At 36.4% G+C, this 5,572-nt stretch overlaps 1 protein-coding gene across 6 annotated transcripts in view; it reads right to left on the reverse strand.

Moving 5' to 3' along the window:
* LOC128891870 (heparan sulfate glucosamine 3-O-sulfotransferase 1) overlaps nt 1–5,572 on the reverse strand; it is a 204,030-nt gene that overhangs the window by 65,433 nt on the left and 133,025 nt on the right. For 3 of the 6 annotated variants that reach the window (XR_008460937.1, XM_054151788.1, XM_054151786.1), the window contains one exon: nt 3,403–3,533. The exons of the other annotated variants lie outside the window; for them this stretch is intronic. The gene's annotated coding sequence lies outside the window, so the exon portion shown is untranslated. The remainder of the gene's footprint in view (nt 1–3,402; nt 3,534–5,572) is intronic. 6 annotated transcript variants of the gene reach the window in all.

Here is a 5,572-nt window from a genome sequence, read left to right on the forward strand (position 1 = left end):
CACCGAGCATAGTTGTAACGAGAGTATAAAGCTTGAAAAATAAATTTAAATCAGAAACCACCCAGTTAACATTTTGTAACAACCATTAACAACATAAATTCTCACAAGCTGCCTAGTTAGGCTCTACTTTTGACGAACAGTTTTCCAGATTTACGCAATTAATCGACCCACTAAAAATATCGTCGTTAAGGTGAGTTCATCAACAGATTAACCTTTACCACCGTAAAATTTTTCTCCCGCGCACAACTTTCTCCGTTATATATTTATAAATAATGTGTACACGTCGCGCAAGGAGAAGCTAATCGACTGTGAACTCTTTAACGCGAGCAATACATGCAAATGTGCGGGAAAAAAATCGCAAAGGTTCGCGGAGTCACGTTTCGCGAGTTTCCTTTGAGTTCAGATGTATTTTAAAGATTAAAAGTTACGAGTTCTCGCGTTGTATTATGTTTTATGGTTTTACGCGGCGCGGAAGGAGATTTTTGCTGGAGATTCGCATGGTCTTTTACGGGAGACATAATCCAATGGTCGTCATGGAGACGTCGAGCGTGACGAACAGTTGTTGAATAAAAACGAGAACCATCGCGGTCGTGGTTCTGGTATTATGTAAATAGTATATAGTGATAATAATTTAACGAGCGTTGTGCATAAATATTCGAAAAATTAGAAATGGAGAAATCCGAGATGCATCGGTAATTCTTGCTTTTAAGTTGAAAATATACGATACTAAAAACATAAGGAGCCTGTTATTATTTGATAAGAAAAAGACAAAATCTTGAATCGAGGATCGGTCGCGACGTATCAGTCAGAAAATGCATACTAAATTTATATTTTTCCCAAAATATCATTTTTACTTTTTCGTATCTCAAATAAATGTTTTTCAAGTCTGTTTATTCGCAATCTTTATCCGTGTCTAACACCTGCGAAAGTCAAAAGTTCGACATCCATAATCTAAACAAAATTAATTCTACTTAGGCCGATCGCACACGGCGCAACCGATTTGAAATTAGTGTTTGCAAACCGTTTGCGCTCTTTGTTTTACCTACTCCACTGTCTTTGTTTTACCTAGATCCACGGTAGCGTGCAACTATTAGTATAATAGTTTGATATAAACATAATAGTTTTAGAGTGGTTTGAAACTGATCGGTGGCGCCGTGTGCGATCGGCCTTATTTTACGAACTGCACCTATTCTCGTATTTTCCACTACGAACAGATCCCGAAGCCTCGCAAGGCCTCCTCTTCGTTTATTTTAGTTCCTATCCCAGCACTTTGAAAACAAAGATAAACCAAAGTGGGTCCATAAATACAAGTACACGTTGACGCTATCACTCGTCGTGGTACGCGTTCGAGTCGTGCGAATCCTCGATAACATTCCGTCGCCTTTTCTAAATTGAAGTATTCTTTAAAAAGAGCCCGTTTCCACGGCAGTAATAGCGATACGAAGAACCACTTCGTTTACAAAATTCTTCAACGTGGAATTGCTTGTATCTCCCCAACTCTCCCTCCCACCCCCCCCCATCCTCCTCCTTTTCCCTTTTCGCGAAACGTAACGATTATTTCCCCGTTCGCAGTAGCAGTTTCCTTTATCTAGGGAAACACGGTCCTTTTTCCATCGTTTATACGCGCCGTCGGTCTCGCGCTATATTTTCCATTTTCCATCAAAAGGAACGGGAACGCCTTGCGTCTGGGAGATTTACCATCGACAGAGATTAAAAGGATAGAAATAAACGCGGAGCGACGTCATATATCCACCGAGTGCAAACAGAAAGCACAATTTTCCTTTGACACGGTGCACATGGTCCGACACCGGGGCGCCCCGTTGACGAGAACGAGCGCCCGAGCGACCGTCTCGAACGCCAACGTTTCACCTCGTTTCGCGGAAAATTTTTATTGAATTGTCGCCGGCAACCTGGATCTCGAAATGCTGACGAATGGCGATAATGCTCGGGAGCTGTTAGCAACGATATCGCCTCGAGTACGCGTCGCTTCGAGTAAGTTACTCGCATTTGTGCAACTGGAACTGGTATACGGGGTGGCACGACGGAAATAGGACATCGTAAAATGGGGATTCTATACAGGGTGTCGCAGCATCGCTGGCGCAACCGAGAAAGTGATGATTCTAAAAAAAAAAAAAAAACCAAATCCAATATAAAAAATGAAATGCTTTCATTTGATGTTCCGTTCTTGAGAAAATAGGTTTTGTATATTCGCATTAATGTGACTTTGCATAAATAAAGTAAGTTAGTAACTAAATTACGTGTCTTTTTTCTTTCATTTTTAATTACTTTGTTTAAGGTCACATCAACTACATGTTTATTAATGACCACGTTAATATCTACAATTCTATTACAATTTATTCATTGTTTCATATTTCGTTAATATATCTACTATGTAGTTTGAGAAATTCGTTTCTATTGTTGAGAATCGTCTGCATATTATTTAAAAGTAAATTACATGTTTTATTTTCATTTAAATTCACTCTAAATCCGTAGACAGAAATGAGTAATACAGCACATCATCTTGATACTAATGATATCAGTACTATTTATAAGTGACATACGACTTGTATCGGGATCCATCCATCTAAACCATAGTTACGTTGTACGCGTACTCGCTGAATATTCAAAACCGACTCAAAACCAGTAATAACAAAATGTACTTTTTTAATTTATAAAATAAATGTCACGTGTTCGCTCCTGTAATCAACAAGACTGCAACACTTTCTCGAGTAATTAATTTGATATTGTCAGTAGGTCGCACACTTTCAATCGTAACCGAAGTATCATAAATCCAGCTAACTTTTGAAAACAGACAGTAAAATGAAAACACTAAAAATTCTCTTCCGAACGAAACCTTGAATGTTTAATCACTTTATTAGCGCCGGTGGATGAAGTTTTTCTGCCGTTTCCCTTTTCTTTTTTTCACCGTAGTTTCCGTAATCGTAAAATTACTTTTTAAAGAGAATCGAGTTTCTAGCTACCAGAACTTTTACTCTGATGCGCTCGTTTCCGTAGAATACGAATTTATATTAAAGTTTATTTGGAGAGCTGGTACGAGCGAGACATATTTTGATATTTTATTCACTTTTATCCTGGAGAATATTTCTGGGTGATCGGATATAACTTTACTGCATTTATCGTTTATCTGTGGAACAGAAATAAAATGAGAGGAATATCAGTCGCGGACATGTTCGAATATTTTAAGGAAAGCGGTCAAATATGCGTAAGTAAGAAGTCAGAAACTCATAATTTCTATTTTCACTTAAGTGAAAGTATCAGTTTAAGGAAGCATTACTTTAATTCTGGTATTAAGAAAACATTCGATTGCGTAGTTTTTACAAATTTTGTAAATATCTAACACATACGTATCTATAAAAAGAATTGAAATGTATTCATAAATACCAGTTCGTCTCTTTTCCAACTTCACTCGTTGTTCAATGAACACACGTTCCATTTAAAGTAACAGTAGAAACACGTACCCCATGTTAATGGGCAAGAATTATTGTCTAATGAATAAGCTGACGTGTACGTACCTGCAACAGGATTGAAGAATAAGATTAGTATAAAATAATGTATCAGTAAAGCCTAAGAGTATTAGTGTTAAAACTGATCTTTCGTTCTTTTAGTCTACGATACAACGTACCAACTTAAGTACATATACATGGATTGATTTAATTGTATTTAACTCCTTAAATTCAACTCCTATACTAAATACATTGTGAGGAGAAAGAAAAATCAGTCTTAAGAGGAACTGCTACTTATATTGGCTAAACATTTTAACGAGTCACGTTTTCTTTTTATAAAGGAGTACACATGGATTTGTTTAAATCTAATTAATATTTAAAAATAAAATGTCTCATGGTACTAATATATTTTTAATCCAGAATATATCTTCCTTTTTCCCCACAGTACAACATACTAAATAAAATACTCTTCCCGTAAGTATATCTTTTGATACGGTACTTATGAATCAGTTTATCTTAATTTTAATTTAAATTTAAATTTAAATTTATCATTGAACCGAACACTTTGAGCAGCTTCTGGGCATACAATCCAACAAATCGAGACATTTAAAACATAATTTACTAATAATAAGTCCAACAAAAATTTCTACCAAACCCGGTACAAAACTTTACAATTGTCTTCTTAAAAACTAAACGTTCTTTTACACAAATATTACGTTACGTTCATGAAAACTTGATTGACATTGCATGGAACGACTCCATGCTTGAAAAATAGACATCCCAAATAACGAACCAGGAGAAACCGTACAAATTCTGGCAAGCTAAAAGAGACAGTAATCTCTAGAGACAACGCGCAACAAAGTTCAACAGAGGGTTGGAAGAATATCGAAATTAACGCGGGCAATCGTTGCATTCGCAGGAAAATTTGTTTGCAAATGGCAATGGAAGCTGCTGGAGTCCCTACAGCGGTACTCTCAAAGGAAAATTGGGTTCTCCGTTCGCAGGGATGCAAACACGGTGGATGCACTTGGTTGGTTCGAGGAGCTAGACGTTCCTAGCGTTGCCTAGCTGGATGCCATCTTCGGATTAAACGTGAACGATAGGGAGTCATGTTAATGCAATTATCAAACGTATAGCGATGACTGTGCAAAGGTATTCCACCCTCACCACCCTCCCCGTCTCTCGCACTGCGTAAATATTTTAGGTTAATTCCGTGTCTTTCAGAGCCACTTGTAAAGCCCAGGGAAAAATATTTGGAGCGTTAGAATTGCACGTGATTTTTTAAATATTTGTATTTCATTTCATTCGAGATATAAACGATCAAACTACTAAGTTAGAAAATTTATTTTTGCATTATTCGTTGCATGTTACTGATAGTAGTACTGACATATTTTTGCCAGTTTTCTTCGTTATTGATTCTTGAGTTTTTGGGAAAAATTAGTAACTATAGTTTACTTGCATGTGAATATTTAGTAGTAGCGAGTATGCCTTACACACTGTTCCGTTCGATGCCAAGGAACAATTACGGAAAGGTTAACGAAAGTTTGGAACGTACTTGCTAAGCAAGGCTATTTTTTATGGTCGCGCTGATATCGCCGGAAATATCGGTTTAGTCACGGTCGTCGATGAGACATTTAGAATTTCTCGCAATTTATTTGCTTTACTAGTTCGAAAATCGACAGGTCTCCCTTGTTAGAAGTTTAGTCGAAAGTTTAGCCGGGGAAGCGAACCGTGCTGCTACCAAGAATAATTTTTCATCGGACCAACTATCTCGGGAAAGTGATCCTGGACGACCCTATATCAGAAATTTTCTACAAAGAATTTATTTGGTCACCTATACTCATCTTCAAATATTATTTTAGGGAGAAACAAAGATAAATTTTGAGAGAAAATAGTAATTATATTGGCCAAACATTATAGTAGGTCAATATTACCTTTTATTTGTGTGAATGCAATTGACTTAAAATTAAGATTCTGTTGAATGTATTGCAGGGAGAAACAGAAACGCGTCTTCATTGGAATTTATAGTCATATTGGTTAAACATTTTAGTTAATCAATTTTTCTTTTTATAAAGGATATATATATATATATATATATATATATATAT

The sequence above is a fragment of the Hylaeus anthracinus genome, unplaced genomic scaffold, assembly GCF_026225885.1.
Source record: "Hylaeus anthracinus isolate JK02 unplaced genomic scaffold, UHH_iyHylAnth1.0_haploid 12002, whole genome shotgun sequence".
Lineage (NCBI taxonomy): Eukaryota > Metazoa > Arthropoda > Insecta > Hymenoptera > Colletidae > Hylaeus > Hylaeus anthracinus.